At 35.7% G+C, this 18253-nt stretch overlaps 1 pseudogene; it reads right to left on the bottom strand.

The window, feature by feature from the left end:
• The window catches only part of LOC107704608 (zinc finger protein 292-like), a 21552-nt pseudogene that overhangs the window by 1947 nt on the left and 1352 nt on the right, over positions 1-18253 (bottom strand).

Raw genomic sequence — 18253 nt, 5'->3', positions numbered from 1 at the left:
CTCCCCTTTTAACAAAATGGTTACCTATGAGCACGCTACTCCTTTCTGAATTCAGAGTTCTCCTCTCACGTGAGAATTGAGTTCTGTTTTCCCAGAGCACATGGAACCAGCAGCATCAGGCGAACTAGGCCCTTCCTCTGCCTCCCTGATGTGCTGAGTGTTTGGCTATCCGCAGCATGGCAAGAAACCTAGAGGACGCAGTGTCTCGTTCCCTACTCAGGGAACCATGGTTACATACGTAACCCGAGACGTTTTATTGTGACTGAAAACTTTAAATTGCATTAAAAGTTAAACATTCAAAGTCCTTGAACAAGCAAAACAATTACACACAACAACAAAAAATTGCTGTCATATATTATATATCGTAATATATGAGTGGAAACCAGACAGTGCGCAAATTAATGAAAAAGGCCACTGCATTTTGACAGGTTCTAACTCATTTTAACTTGACATGGTGCATTAAAAGTATTTGAGTATTTGAGAAGATAAAATGACTAACATCCCTTGTAGTTGAGTTAAAGCCAATGAAACATTAAGGGAAGGCCCGGAATCAGATGCCGAGGTTGCTTTGTTTCTTCTTGATAGGTGAGTTACATTGATTTTTACGTTGAATTACCATAGTAACACACATCGCTTTTACTTATTGATGACATCATACCCATACCCTTTGCCCACTTACAAAGAAATTAAGGGTCTGTAATTTTTATGGTAACACATTATATAAAGGTTAGAGATTGATTTGCATTTCAGTGAGTGAAATAAGTATTTGATCCCCTACCAACCAGCAAGAATTCTGGCTCCCACAGATTGGATATTTGCCCATGTGGAACACATTAGTCCTGCCACTTTAAGAAGTTACTCATATTGTCAGCTCGTTAGGTGTATAAGACACCTGTCCACACAATCTGTATCTTCCATTACAAACCTCCATGAGCAAGACCAAAGAGCTATCAAAGGATGTCAGAGACAAGATTGTAGATCTGCACAAGGCTTGAATGGGCTACAAGACCATCAGCAAGAAGCTTGGTGAGAAGGAGACAACAGTTGGAGCGATTATTCGGAAATGGAAGAAATACAAAACAACCATCAATCGGCCTTGGTCTGGAGATCTTGCCCCATGGAGTAAGGATGATCATGAGAAAGGTGAGGGATCAGCCCCGAACTACACGGGAGAAGCTCGGGAGGAGCTTGTTAATGATCTTAAGGCAGTTGGGACCACAGTCACCAAGCAAAACATTGGTAACACACTACACCGCAATGGACTGAAATCCTGCAGCGCCCGCAAAGTCCCCCTGCTCAAGAAGGCACATGTACAGGCCCATTTAAAGTCGCCAAAGAACATCTAAATGATTCAGAGAAGGCTTGGGAGAAAGTGCTGTGGTCAGATGAGACCAAAATTGAGCTCTTTGGTATTAACTCGACTCGCCGTGTTTGGAGGGAGAAAAATGCTGACTATGACCCCAAGAACACCATCCTTACAGTCTAGCACAGAGGTGGGAATATTATGCTTTGGGGCTGGTTTTCTGCTAAGGGTACAGGATGACTTCACCGCATTTTGGGGCAAATGGATGGGGCCATGTACTGTAAAATCTGGAGTGGATCAAAATCCCTCCTGAGATGTGTGCAAACCTGGTGACCAACTACAAAAAATGTCTTACCTCTGTGCTTGCCAACAAGGGTTTCTGCACCAAGTACGAAGTCATGTTTTACTTGGGGATCAAATACTTATTTCACTCACTGAAATGCAAATCAATTTCTAACCTTTATATAATGTGTTTTTTCTGGATTTTTTGGTTGGTATTCTCTCTCTATACGTTAAAATAAACCTACCATAAAAATTACAGACCCTTCATTTCTTTGTAAGTGGGCAAACTTACAAAATCAGCAGGGGATCAAATAAATATTGTCCCCACTGTAGAGAGCTATAATATAGATTGCACTTTTTTAAACACTGAACTTCAAACTCATCTATGCCGCTTTTTTGATCAGTCCTGAAGTGAACTTTTGCCTGTTTGATGATTAAATAAACTGTTTTAGACCGCTGCTTGAACTGAACACGACCGTCCGCTGTGTGTGATACCTGATACCTGCGAGTTTTCCTAGACACGGCGCTGTTTTTTTTTTTTAGACGCATATTTTTTCATTTTGATTAGATAATCATCACGTGTTCTAGAATAGAAGCAATTCAAGTGTTAGAGTATACATACAATATCCATGTAATTTCAATGCTATGGCCTTTGTGTAGATATTTAAAGATCTACAAAGATCCATCTAGTTATAGTGTGTTAATTTCAACATCTACTAATATATTTTTAAATATTGAAGTTGCTTCTGTTAACATTAGTTAATGAACTATGAACTAACTTTAATGATCAATATGTAATTGAATTATCAATATATTTAATGATCAGTATATAATTTGTAAATTTTATGTACAAAGTGTGGTTCAATACTGTTTCAGTACTTTTTTCATTTATTTATTTATTTTTTCATTTTTTTAAATAGTAAAGCACTGTTTTAGTTTTCGTTTAGTATCCATTTGAAAAACTATCTGTTGATTAATCCGTATCGGCCAGTGTGGTCCAACCTAGCTATTGGTATCAGTAAAATTCACTATCGGTCGACCTCTAATAGCAGATTTTGCCATCGTCGCTGCCAGGGTTGTGTACTACGTGTGGAGTGGAGCTATCAAAATAGGGGCGAGGTCTTGTTGTGGTATGGACATGTTTGCTTTGGTGCTTTGAAATATCAACATCGTTTGCCAAAATTTGCTTAGTGCACCTTTAAGTGTTAAGTGTTATTATTTTACAGTTGAATTCAGTTTTTTTTTTTTTTACAGTTGAGTTCAGTTTCTGAAATAATTCTGTACCTAAATATTACTGTTAGACCTACCTGGAAAGCTTAAAGTACTGTTAATTTAATTTGTATCATGCTATTGTTTTTGTTTGTTTGTGTCATTTATTTATTTGTTATTATTTTATTACTTACTGTTTACTTGTCTTTTTTAGTTAAAATAAATTAAATTCTGAGTTGGGGAGGTGGGGAGGTTGAGCCATGGGAAACAGTCCTGCCACCACAGCTGGAAAAAATCCTAAAGGAAAAACTGTGTAAATATGAAGTAAATATGATTTTCATTTACATTAATCAATACTAAATTTGCCATTAGTAATTTGCACTCAAGCACACACTCTGGCTCTAAGGATCTCTCGTTTTTGGCTAATTTTGACTCAGACATGCACATGTAATTACCATACCAAATTTTTAGATACCATTGAAATTTCACAATTCTCAATATAAATTACAGCACAGTAATAAAGAATCAAATAGAAATGATTTACTAATTACAACCTGTTCGTTATTCTTTGATTAATCTAATAAAAACTGCTTTGCACATGGAGAATAAAAACAATAAATATTATAATAATATTATATTAATAATAATATAATATTATTAACAATAATATAAATAATATTATAATTATCATAGCATTAGGTTATTGGTTTATTAATTGGTTATTTCCACACTTGTATTGGTCGACCTCTACACCAACAATGTGCAAATTGTAGGCTACACTATACATCATGTGTAAAAATAAACCTTATATTATATAAAATGGTTTGTTAGTTTTAAAGCAAAAATACAGTTTAAATCACTATAATTTTTAATATAGTGACATTTTACTCTCAAGACTTGAAAAGGTGGTGGGAATCCATGGTATATCACTTGCATGGTTTAAGTCCTTTCTTTCAAACAGAACCTTTTCAGTTAATGTTGGTCAAGATTATTCATAACCTGTCCCCTTGCTTAGTGGGGTTCCACAGGGGTCCATTCTCTGCAAGATTTGCTTTCTTTGTATGTTACCCCTTGGGTCAATTTTTTTATGTATGGAATCTCTTCACTTGGTGGGCGGAATAAAGGCCTCCTGTAGCAAATCCATGTGTTTTCATAAGAAAAATATCCATATTTCAAACATAATAAACACTTTTCTCTCACTTCCGGTATCTGTCATACGTGGAAAGTGTTCCGGCTATACAGTGCACAGCATAAATGAGTACAACCCCTCTGATTAAATATAAAAGATGTATTTTCTTAATGATCACTAATATAATTCATAGAAAGATGGCAAAATTGAAATGTATTAAACATATTCTTAATAAAAACAGAGAAATACATGCCATTGATATCTGTAAAATAAGAAACTTAGCCAATTTTTGTTTAAATGAAGGATTGCAGAATTGAGTACAACCTAGATTTAATTCAACCAACACTGAAAAAAATGTTTCATTCATCCAATTAAAAATTTTTAGGGCAAGTTATTTATTTTTCATTGGCTCAAGTTAAAAAATATAGATGTGAATCATTACCCTAGATTTTTTTAATTGGATGAATGAAAAAAAAATTTCAGTGATATTCTAGAACTTAATATGTCCTCCATAACTCTAAGTACACTGCTCTGACACTTCTTGGCACTGAGTTTACAAGTTCATGACAAATTTTCCCATCTGTGCTGTTTAACTCCTGGAGGACGACCTCCTTAAATGCCCTGGTCTTTAATGGGGAGTGTTGCTCAGCTCGTCTCTACAGAATCTCTCACAGCAGCTCAAGAGTGTTAAGATTGAGTGAAATACATGTCCACTGAAGGATTTTCAACTCAGGAGAATGAATATCTTCATTGTCATGTTACAAAAAATGCCCAACAATGCAGGGAATGAGAAGAGGGTAGCATCTTCAGTTTCAGGTTTTTGTATTACATCACACAGTGGTGTGTGAATTCATGAGTGTTGATAAAGTACAACTCCCTCACACCCTCAGCACACATACATCCCTATAGAAGAGCTTTACTACCACTGAATGCCACTGTGGGAACTAGGCACTTCTCTCTGTACTCTATGCTGTTAGATCCGAAATGAATGAATTGGTCTCATGAGACCAGAGTATGGATTCCCAGAAGTCTATATTTTGTAAATATGGGCCTTGGAAAAAGCTAAATGAGTTTATTGTGCTTTGGCTACAGTCGGTAGTTCTGGTGTGGATAAACAACCATGCATGTCACTTCTGCATGCTGCATCTTACTCTGTGAGATAAAGTGTCACTCTTTTCACAGCTTTTGCCAGCTCTGAGACACTTTCACTGTGTTTCTCCTGCTCTTTTTCTAGCAAAAACTATAATTTGCTATTCCTCTTGTACCATTGTCCTCTTTTATGCTAAGAAATACATCTCCTGACAGTTCTCTCTCAAGTGGTTTCATTGTTGTCAGCATTAAGTCTGAATATGATTCAGTGGGCCATATAACACTTAATTATCAAGAAATGACTTACCTTTAACAGTTTTGGTTCAACATACTTACCTGTTGATCAATACTTGCCTTAACCTTACAACAGAATTTTTTTTTTTTAGTAACTTTCAGGAGGGTGTACTCATTTTTGCAACACAACATTTTATCACTTTGATAAGAAAATGGTATTTTCTTGAATAATTTTAACATTCTTCTTTGGTAACTGATCAAGCAGACTTGCTGGAATATTATATCTCTAAAAAACCATAACATGTCTTCTAAGCAAAGAGTAATTGCTGAATTTGTTAAGTTTCAGAGGGGGTGTACTCATTTATGCTGTGCACTGTATATGGTAATACACGCCCGTCAGTCAATAGCGGTGGGCAGGGCTACTGCAATATGACGTCATATTGCGGACAGGATCCAAACCGCTCGTTTTTTGAGCCTAGTTTGGTTTTATGAAGATTTAAAAAAAAGACTGGATGGATTTTTATCATTCTAAGATGGCTGTGTACACACAATTCCAACACACATTTCTTTCCAAACACCTTGTAAAAGTGGATTTTGCATAATAGGTGCCCTTTAATGAACTCGAGCTAACACAAAATAACAGTTGTATTTTTTAACAAGGATTAATAACTTCTGTAGCAAATGTAGCTATTGCTTATTGTTAATGTTAGTGCATTAACTAAGGTTAACTAATGAGATCTTATTGTAAGGTGTTACCTAATGGTCTTTATAATTCTTTTGCACTTTAATCTGTGTGAAATGGTTTACTTTATACATCTTTTGTGTATTGCTTTATTGTATTTAAATGTTAAGTTTCTTTTTGTTGTAAGAAAAAAGTTATTAAACCTGTTATACTTTATGACAACACTTTTTTGCAACTAAAGTTCAACACCGTGATAATACCGTATACCGTGATAAAAGCATTAGCAATTAATCGCAACATGAAACTTTGATACCGTCACATGCCTAATCTGCACTGAGGTTGTGGCATTCAGCACATAGCACAAAATAAATGATAAAATGTGCATTGAAAAACGTTTTCGGTGTTTTGTAAACCCATATAGATAGCCCTTAACCAAGCTATCTGATAAACAGTATATGTGACCCTGGACCACAAAACCAGTCTTAAGTCGCTTGGGTATATTTTTAGCAATAGCCAAAAAAACATTGTATGAGTCAAAATTATCGATTTTTCTTTTATGCCAAAAATCATTAGGATATTAAGTAAAGATCATGTTCCATGAAGATATTTAGTAAATTTCCTACCGTAAATATATCAAAACTTAATTTTTGATTAGTAATATGCATTGCTAAGAACTTCATTTGGACAACTTTAAAGGCGATATTCTCAGTATTTTGATTTTTTTTGTACCTCAGATTCCAGATTTTCAAATAGTTGTATCTCGGCCAAAGATTGTCCTAACAAACCATACATCAATGGAAAGCTTATTTATTCAGCTTTCAGATGATGTATAAATCTCAATTTCAAAAAATTGACCCTTATGACCCATATTATTCTTTTGGCCCTCTTACCCAATACATTCTTTAAAATATTATTTATGTTATTGTGTGATGGGTGCGATTCAACGGTTGATAAAGCTGATCCTTGGTCAAAATTTGATGCTAAAATATGATTGTGATAATCCTTAATTGTATCATTCTGCATCACAATTTAATGATCCAGGTCCATCCACCAATTCCCCAGATGCTGCATGTTACCTTTATGGTAAAACATGCAATAAAGTATTGTCTCTGACCTTGACAGAAGATTGAAACTCTTTCCATAAGGCACCAGGAATTTGCTCGGAGAACGACAACAGAAGATTCAGACAGCTCCTAAGAGGAAACAAGAACATCTAATGAGTAAATTCAGAGAATTGCTGCACAGCTGAATGATATATTTAAAAACAATAAAGAATAACATAATGAATTCTGTTAGCCACTAAACTCTATCTGTATAAATGGAAAATACCACCCATTCTGCAAACCAGGCAGCATGATCAGTTTCTAGATTTTGAAAACAGGACATGACCAGTTAGTGGAGGACACTGAATATTTACTAAGTATTTGTAAAATATATTTATTTGTCAGCTTTCATTTTAGGTATGTCATTAGAAAAAGCTCCCCTTCAGCCCAAAATAATTAGTCTGAGAATGGTCAGACTGCACACCTACTTACATTGCTTAGAAAAAAATACTAGGTTACAGAGTGTGATTTTGGACACAGCTTTAGTCTCCCATACGGTCATATGTGAAAATTAAAATATAATTTGTATATTACTTGCACGGGATTGCAGATATTGCACATAATTTTACTAATTTCCACAGGTTCAGTGCTTATAATGCAGGAAATTCCCCAAACATTTATTCGCTAAAGCATGTAGGCTGAAAGAGCATTTGCACAGATTACACACAGATTATCACTTATCAGATCAAATCAGTAATTTGACCTTTTTCTGTGAGATTGTAATTTCACAAACAATGTGACTGATTCTCTCTGTCAATACAATGCAAAAATGGTTTTCACATCACCACATCACATATACACTGCAAGTGACCTACACGCTGTGATACGAGACTTTCAGCATGAAAGATGCATCATTTGCACTATAACTGATTTTAAACTATTCAAGTACAAGATGACGCAAAAGAAAACTCTTGCGAGAGAAAAACAGTACTCGCTAGCTCTCTGAGACATTTTTCTGTGTACTGACATCCAAAGCATGCACACATAAATCCTTAATATTAATCAAACAACAAAATAGAAAATCACTCCCTGCTCTTGACTAAATAGCTTTTGTAACTTTAAGGATTAATCTGTATTTATTTATACAGTGAAAACTATTCAGTGTCATTTTAAATTTGATTACTTAATTCAACCTCTGTATTATTTCTGTGCCTGAATACTACTGATAAACCTAGGACTACCTGAAAACTTAAAGGGTTAGTTCACGCAAAAATGAAAATTTGTTATTTACTGATTATTCTTTGTTCAGTAGTACAGTAAAGAAGATTTTTAGCAGAAACCATGGCCCTTGTTTAGCTGAAACCATGACCCATGCATGCTTATATTAGCAGCTCATCATTTCTTCTGTCCGAGGTCAAACTGTTTTCTCAGTTCAGTGAACTGTTGGGAGTAACTACAGCTCTGAATGAGTTGGCAAAAAAACTGGTGTCATAAGATCATATTATACACAGGTATACTGACTGTCAGCAACGTCCGAAAGAGAGTTTTTATTGAATAACCTGTAGATCTGTGCTGGCTTGAGCTGCGTACGGTTTGTATTTGGTTCATCCAATTTACTAAAAAGAATTGGTTCAAAAATAACGATTCGTTTGTGAATTGGATATAACTCTGGACCATTGTATTGAAAAAAAAAAAGTCACCCATTTCATTAGGGGTTCAAGTGCGTAGCACTGAAACCCTATTGTACTTAGGGCTGCAACAAACGATTATTTTGATAATCGATTAATCTAACTATTATAAGAATGATTAATCGAATAAACATCTATTATTTCACTGATTAATCAGTAGACTTTTGCAATTAGTTAAAATATTGAGTCATACATATTATAATAAATAAATAAAGGTAATCACTTCAGCTTTTGAAAATCATATTATGCAATTACAAATATTATTCAATTAATTTATACAAATAAATATATTTGGCACACAAAATGAGAGACTGATAGAGAAACTCTCTCATTTACCATTTAATTAGCTATATGAAAAAGTAACTGAATGACACATCATTCTGCCTAACATCTCCTTTTGTAAGTCATATGGATGAGAAACAAAATAAAGGTAAGTGATGAGACGTTTTATTTTTGAATAAACTATTTTACTCACAACATAATCTCTCTTAAAATACCTTATAGGGTTATGATAATCAAAACAGTCCTGAGCTAGATCAAGATTTGATCTCTGCAAACCAAACTATCACTTTAATGAAATAATATATTTATTTCCCACTAATAAAAAGATTTTGTCATTAGCTAGCTCAACACTGGAGAGCTGCTTTATAACAGAAAATCAAGTTGTAATTCTAACTGAAAGTGACACTGACGCTGGTTTTTCATGTTTAATACTGTAAAGCTTCTTGATTTAAGGCTATTGCATAAAGTACTATATAAATAAACGTGATGTGACTGGACTTTACTTGAGTACTGAAACGCAGGGCTCGTGCAAACATCCACATTGCTGTAATCAGATGCATTCTTAACTGCTGCTTTCTCACCGCTGTCAGTTTTTGTTGTGTTTATTTCATTATTGAGAGGAAAGCACACAGCATATATTTACAGATTCATCCAAACGCAGCTCAGCAGCTTCAGGTTCGGCTGCGTTTGCTCTGAACTGAAGCTCTGTGTCGTCTTCTCTTGAACTGCATCCAGAAGGGCTGAATTACAGTCTTGCACTATAGCGCCACACTAGTCACCAAGGCTCGCCCCAATCGGCCTGATGGGGGCGCTACAGCCATCAATAGTACAAAATCGTTCATAACTCCTAAACTGTTAGTCGCAGGCTCAAGTGCCTTATGTAGTTGGAATCCTTGGCTCACGACAGACAAAACACATGCAACGTATGCAAAACGATTGAATTCGATCGTTTCGGGTATTCTGAATTTTTTGAAAAACCTATTTTTGCGAACTAGTCCAAGGTTTTTCACCCAATTAGAACCAAACCAGTGCAAAAAGGCTCTCTGGAGAGTGAATATCAATAATTATCAAAAATAAAGTTGAACTCACCGTCGCAAAGGGACGCCAAAACATTCGAAAAGGGCAGGGACACTTTTACTAAAACAGCTATAACTTTTGAACGAGATATCTTTGCTAAACTCAGAACACTCATGTAAGTGCTCAATCTGAGGTCACATGAAAAAAAAAATCGCAGAGCTTAGCCACTTGGTATAAGAGGGGAAAAAACTAAAATGGCTATAACTAGCAACCATCTGTCTGATCAACATGAAAACTGGTACGCAGTGTCCAAAATGCCAAATGGTGTAAATAAGGACATTTGCATATCTCAAAAAAAACATGGCTGTTATTGGCCAATGAAGTTTGAGCACCTATTAGACAAGGCTAACAGAGGTTGATTGGAACTAAACTCAGTGGGCCTGTTTGACTCATGGCCCTAAAATGATGTGAGAAATTTGAAAGAAATCGGCTACTGGGTTTTTTCACACATACACACAATATTATTAACATCTAATAGGCCTCCTCATTCTGAAGAACTTTGCCTCAAGAACCACTGATGTCAATCAAATCGTTTGTGAAATAATTGAGAATATGTCAAAAAAAAAAAAAAAAATTTAACTACTTTTACGAACTAGCCCTACATTTTTCACTCAATTCTCTCAACTCTCTAGGTCAATAATTATCAAAAAAATGTTGAACTCTACACTTTGGTTAAGTATAACAGGGTCATTTTTAAAGGGGCATGGACAAATATACCCAAAAGCCTATGAATCCTAAAAAAAAACTTCATGAAACTATTTGAGCACGCGTCAGATGATTCTTAACAAGCATGCAAAGTTTCATGGAGATCAGACCATAGGTGTCGCTATAACAGTTAAAAAGGCTTCAAAAACACAACATTTCTATGGTAAATGACCTCAAATTAAAGAAAATGTTCATATATTCACACATACACTACGTCTTCATATCAGATAGATCTCCTCATTCTGAACAGCTTTACCTCTAGGTCCACTGCTGTCAATTAAATTGTTCATTAAATATTCAAGATTATTTAAAAAGACTACTTTTGCAAACTAGTCCTAGGTTTTTCGCTCAATCTCAACAAAACCACTGCAGTGCAATTCTCTGGACCCTATAGATCAATAATTATTACAAAATATTGAACTTTACACTTTCGTTAGCTAAAACAGGGTAATTTTAAAAGGGCGTGGCCAATTATACCCAAAAACCTATAAATCCTAAACGAATAAAAATCCTATATAAATCCTATAACTGCCATAAACGTTAATGAACATCATATTTCTATGGTAAATTACCTGGAATTGCCAAAAATGCTCTTTTTAATCAGGCTTGCTAAATAATATGCAATGTCTTTTTTCTTACGTGATTAAATGCATTAAAGCACTTGAACCCCGGTAATCGCTGCTATATTTTCATTGATATCTTTATTCTATTGTATTTGTTTGTGCTATTGCTTCTAATAAGTTAATTTTTTTCTTAGTTTATTACTGACTGTTTACTAATTTGAACTTAAATTAAATTCAAAGTTTGAAATCAAGCTTTCCTGCGCTATGTGTAAGCTACGGCGCAACAAACTGTAGTTGTACACAATATTACATTTCTGTAAGTATCTTTCTAAAAATGTAAATATGAATTAACACACAATTACATAAATTGTAAAAACAAATATTTTGAGTGATTTAACATTTAGGTGAGATAATAATAAAAAATTATAATTTAAATTAAAATGACTAAAAAAATTGCACTCCCAACCTCCATTGCACTCCCAATATTGCTTGGAAATAATATTTCACGTCTTTAAATACATTTACAGTCAACCATGCATTATTTTACGTTTTTTTTATATAAAAATCTTGCTAGCATTATGTGTATATTTATAAGTTTGCATGTTTTTATGTTCACGTGTCTGATGTTTAAAAAAATAGAAATTACAGCTGCTGGTGCATTTCTATTGTAAAGCAGTGGTGAAATGTTGAAGATTGAGTGATAGGATGATTTGAGTTTAATATATTTTGGACAAGAATAATAATATTGTGCTTTAAAGTGTAACAACAACAGCCAGGCCATTTGTGCATTCTGCAGGTTAAATTCAACTTTGTAATTAATATTACAATAATTTTTGTGCTTTGTGCGCTTTAAGTGATTTCTTAAAAGTGAATTAGAATGTTCAGGGCTCGACATTAACACTTGTCCACTTGTCCGGGACAAGTGGATTTTATGAAGGGGCAAGTGAAAGAGAATTTTACTTGCCCGACCGGACAAGTAACAAGATTAAAACGTCAATAACAAACAATAACTAGGGCAGCACCAAAACTTTGGCGAGAATGATTCTGATTTTATTACTTTCAGTGTAAACGGTGACTGATAACGGATAATGAATTGACAGCATCAAGGTTGCGCGTCAGTCGAGGCTCATGCAGCCTGTCTGCCTCGTGGAGAAATCAAAACTAATAAGCACAACAGCACACACAGAGAAGCAAACATGAACAAACATACTGCGGTAGATAAATATTCTATATAATAAGCCTATATGATATAGGTAAGCAACATCACATGACCAAGTGTGATGTTTTCCTGACTATCAACCCGATTGCAAATGTGACAATGATTTTATGCAACAGTAGTATACAACAATTTGGCTTTAGAAGACTTGGAATATATGCTGATTTTTAGTTTGTTTTTATTTTTTTGTCCTTTGTCACTATGAGCTACACCTTTGTATGTTAAAAAGATTCTTCCAAATCTCAGGATTTTAAAACTTTAAAGATGATATTATATACACACTCTACATTTCACCAGACATTTTTCTATTTATTATATTTTTCTAAGGTTTTTTGAATTGACCAATTTAGTGGACATGACTTGGCAACGACTACTACAAAAAGGGGTTTCAAAGCAAACAGTAAAATCATTCAATAAGTCAAAAGCTTCATTACTAGTTGTATAATTCATTAAAACAACTGAAGTTAGGAGTTAGGCCTACTTCCTAAATGTTAAGCTAGTATTAGCTTTGAACACTAAAGTGTTCAATGACATTTTGCTTGCAGTTGATGCCGGTAAAAATGCTGTATTGATCCTACTTAATCTTACAGCTGCCTTTGACACTGTAGATCATAATGTTCTTATTTGGTGTTTAGAGCATTTAATTGGTATCAAGGGTACTTACTGCCTTACGATGGTTCAGCTCATATCTTAAAGACAGGTCTTTTTCTGTAGAGTTAGGCAAGTTCTCTTCATCTTCTGCCCCTATTATTAGTGGAGTACCCTGCTTCTTTTTAACTTATATATGTGTCCACTGGGGGATATTATTAGGAAGCACAATGTTTCATTTCATTTATATGCTGACGATACACAGTTCTCCCTGCCGTTGAAATCTGGCGAATCCATTCAACCACTATTGTAATGTATCTCGGATATTAAGAAACGGTTATCAAATAACTTTCTCCAACTTAATGAGGACAAATTAGAAATAATTGTTTTTGGTCCCCCAAAATTGAGGAGTGGTCTCATTAAGGAGCTGGCAGCTGGGCAATCATTTCCTCTCAATTTCCTTCCAGGTAAGGAACCTTGGTGTTATCCTGGACTCAGAATTATGTTTAAACAAACAAATCAATTCTGTTGTTAAGAACAGTTTTTATCACCTGCGGAATATTTCCAAACATAAACCGTTTTTATCTTTTCAAGACTTGGAGAAGGCTATTCATACTTTTATTACCTCTTGTTTAGATTATTGTAATTCACTGTATTTAGGTCTTCCTCAGTCATCGCTTACATGCCTCCAGATGGTACAAAATGCAGCTGCAAGTAGAGGTATGCGCGGGACTGTTTTTTTAGTCCCGCTCCTGCAAGGTTCCCGACCCGACCGTTCCCGCTAAATTTAGATCTCGTTTCCAGAATCTCACATTTAAATTTCCGCTACTGAAAGAAAGAGAGATAGGCTGACAAATAAAAGTGTAGTCTGCACAAAATTGTATGTTATTTTATTAGTCTTGTCAAGAGTCTTGAATTTATCGACTTTGACTTGAATTTATATGAATTATCTTAAGACGAATAATTACAAAATTCGTTTAATATTTTATGCAACACAGTAGGAAAAAAAGTGTCAGAGAAAATAATTTTTATTCGTCTTGTCAGGATACAATTCGTTTAACATTGACAACACAATAGGGAAAAAGTGTCGCAGAGACATGAAAAAAAAAAAAAAGGTAGGTTGTACAAAAATAGCCTATTAGCTATTATTATTCGTCTTGTCAAAATACTAAATTTGTTTGACATTTTTCTGTTAACACAGTAGGAAAAGTGTCGCAGAGAAAAATAAATAAATATGACATCTTTCATTTAAAATTATAGGCTAAGCAAAATATAAACAAAACCGAGTTGAACGTCCTTCAAGGACAGCGCATCCACACTTTGCTCCATCCTTATTCTGCTCGGTCACTCATCGACAACCTGCCTGTTCTGTCTGAGGGCCATATATTTACCACCGGTACAGCCTGCTCTGAGCATCGTTATGCACATGCTGCGTACAGACCACGCAAATAAAACACGTGACGTTTAAAGCATGCGTGCAGCGCGTGCATCCTGAGCGCAAGCTGCACCGGTGGTCAATAAGAATAAAGCGCAGATCTGCTGTTCTAAATGAATGTCGGGAACGGGATATTGTTAGACCGCCCGCTCCCGTTCAAATTACACCAGAGTTACCGACCGCTACCGCATTTTATTTGGGAATTTAAGTGCAGACCTCTAGCTGCAAGGCTGTTGACCAGGGCAAAGAAATATGACCATGTCACCCCAATTTTTGCATCACTTCATTGGCTTCCAGTCCATTTTAGAATTCAGTTTAAAATTTTGTCTTAATGACCAAGCTCCATCCAATCTTAAAGAACTTCTTACTCCTCTGTAATCTACCAAATTTTTAAGATCTTCTGACAGCTTTTCTATCTGTCCCTCATTCCTGTTTAAAAACGAAGGGAGTTTTTTCTGTTGTCGGCCCCCGTCTGTGGAACCAACTGCCTCTGGACATCTGCCTTGCACCTTCTATTACCATTTTTGAATCAAAGTTGAAAATGTATCTCTACCCCTTAGCATTTTAAACTCATTCTAATTTTGTTTTATTGTCTGTTTTGTTTGGTTTTATTCTATCTTTATTTAACTTTACTTTGTTCAGCACTTTGGATAGCTTTTCTATGTTTAAATGTGCAATATAAATAAAATTTACTTACTTATGCTGTGATTCACAACTGGTATCGGTAACTGTAAAATGTATATAGCAGTGGTTTTCAACCTGTGGGCCGCAGCCCACTATTGCAGGGGGGCCGCCAATTACTATTAAAAGAAATAATAATATTGTTAATATATGTAAAAATGTATGTAAAAAAAGTAATAACATAATATCTTAATTTCATATATATAATTAAATAAAAAATAAATATTAAACTGTTACTTTGCTTCCACTATTCGAGCTCGCTGATTGGTTTAAGAATAAACCGCCAATTCTAAAATATTTTTGCTGCATATGCTACAGAACAACAGATTCAAACATGGATAAATGGCTGTCAACAGGGTCGCTGAAAAGAACAAATGCAGATGTTTCTCCATCTACAAGTAAGCCTGACACTGAAAAGACTCAAAATAAATCTAAAAGAAAATACAGTAGTGACTATCTAGCGCGAGGCTTCACATGTGTGGGAGCGGAGAACAAGCAGCTACCACTCTGCGTTGTTTGCTCAAAAGTCTTATCAAATAAAGCTTTGAAACCGAGCAAACTACGACGGCACTTGGAGACTAAACACAGTGAATATGTGTCCAAGCCTATTGAGTTTTTTGAGAACAAACTGAAAGAACAAACTAAAAAAAACTACTGAAACTGCGTTCTCTGGCAACGACAACATTAAAGCAGTGGAGGCATCTTATCGTTTAGCAAAGCTCATTGCAAAGGATGGAAAACCTAACACAATTGGTGAAAATTTGATTTTACCTGCCACAAAAGAAATGGTTGGCATGATGTGTGGAGAAAAGGCCCGCAAGCAGTTAAATCTGATTTCACTTTCAGATAATACAGTTGAGAGAAGAATAAATGAAATGGCAGATGACATAACTCAGAAGTTGGTTAAAAACATTCGATAAGAGTCCCTTTTATGCCCTACAGTTGGATGAATCGACCGATATAGCAAACCTTTCCAACCTCATTGCTTATGTACGGTATGTACATAACGGAGAATTACAAGAGGATTTCCTTTTCTGTAAGTCGCTGCCGACTCAATCAACTGCCGAAGCCATATTTGATATTTTGAATGCATTTATTGTTCATTGCCAGTTCATTCAATAAAGACAGTTAACAATCTAGTTTGTGAGTACTCAGTTATTAACCCAACAAATAGCGGGGTCAGATAATTTTTTTGCAGTGGGCCGCGGAAACATATGTGTTTGGTTGTGTGGGCCGCGAGTTGAAAAAGGTTGGGAACCACTGGTATATAGCATATAAAACTTTGGCACCATAACTTTATTTTGCAGCAAAAATAACTAGATTGTGAAACATTTTTACCATGATATAAAATTACTCATTTCGTTACACAAGATTTATGGTCATGCCCAGGGCTGTCGCTAGTGGGGTGAAAGGTGGTGACGATTATAGGGGCCCACGGTTGTGGGGAGGCCCCCGGCGACAGCCCGAGACCAGCTTGAAATACGCTCAGGACAGTTGATGAGCTACTGTTGCGCATTGTCATGAAAGCTTATCATTTGTATGTGTTTTTAAGCCTTGCCAATTAAAACATTCAAGAGATTTTAAAGCATTCAAACACAAATATATGCAAAAAACCTCAACTGAGTACTAGCGCACTGCGCACAGAGAGCCAGACGGGTGAACACCAAATTGAGTTCTCCTTTGCATCTTCTTGCAATTGAACAAACAAATACACCAATCAATACAACATCAATTTAAACATTCAAGCACAAAAAGACACAAAAGAGCTTAATTCAGCACCTGCGATTGGTGTTCTGTGTGCACACAGAGAGCTGCATCTCACATTCCTTGAACACCGAATTGAGTTTTGCCTCTTCTTGCGCTTGAATTGACAAATAGCCTACATACAAAATTATGTTGAAATACCTGTCTTGGCAAGTATCTTCAAAAAACTGTTAGTTATATCTTAAGTTAAGTCAAGTCAAGTCTGCTTTATTGTCAATTCTTCCACATGTACAGCACATACACACAGAGAATTGAAATTGCGTTACTCTCAGACCCTTGGTGCATACAGATAACACTAACAGTAGAACATAAATACAGATAGATACAGATTAAATATAAAATACAACTATACAATTATACAAATAAGGTAAAATGTAAAAAAATATATTAAAAAAAAAAAGTGAACATAAACAGTTAAGAGAGAAATCGGATGTGTATCATTATATTGGATGCAATATCTCTTAAAGTGGCCACGCCTAATTTACCAGCTGCTGTCACTGTCCTTAATGTTAATCCAAGAAAATAAAAGAGAAAAAAAATCACTCACTGCTCTTGACTGAATCCCTTTGTAGTTTTAACTAGAATTAATCTATATTTAATTTATACAGTGAGGACTATGCAATGACATTTTACATTTCATTATTTTGTTTCTGTACTTGAACATCTTGAAAAAACAAACATTGTTTAATTTGTATCTTTGTTCTATTTATTTATCTGTGCTATTTACACGATTTCAAACAGGGAAAGTCAATGAATAATCATGTTAAATAATTGTGATACTGTTACGGAGGGAACATCTGCCTTGCAGATGGATCCGCAGGAGTCTTCCCTGGTAGGGACTGGGACCTGGGGAAAACTGAGACACAAGAGACAGACAGAGCACATACATGGGACACATGGATAGGACAGACAGTTCTTTCACAAACGGCCTCCATAGCCGTGACAGGACGAGCAGAGAGTTCGCAAACGGCCTCTATAGCCGTGACTGGATGGGCAGTGAGTTCACAGACGGCCTCCATAGCCATGACAGGATGGGCAGAGGGTTCACAGACGGCCTTCATAGCCGTGACAGGACAGGCAAAGAGCTCACAAACGGCCTCCATAGCCGTGACAGAACGGGAAGTGAGTTCACAGACGGCCTCCATAGCTGTGACAGGACGAGCAGAGAGTTTGCAAACGGCCTCCATAGCCGTGACAGAACGGGAAGTGAGTTCACAGACGGCCTCCATAGCTGTGACAGGACGAGCAGAGAGTTTGCAAACGGCCTCCATAGCCGTGACAGG

Source organism: Sinocyclocheilus anshuiensis, unplaced genomic scaffold, assembly GCF_001515605.1.
Source record: "Sinocyclocheilus anshuiensis isolate Anshui unplaced genomic scaffold, SAMN03320099.WGS_v1.1 scaffold2918, whole genome shotgun sequence".
NCBI lineage: Eukaryota > Metazoa > Chordata > Actinopteri > Cypriniformes > Cyprinidae > Sinocyclocheilus > Sinocyclocheilus anshuiensis.
This window is presented reverse-complemented; position numbering and strand designations above follow the sequence as displayed.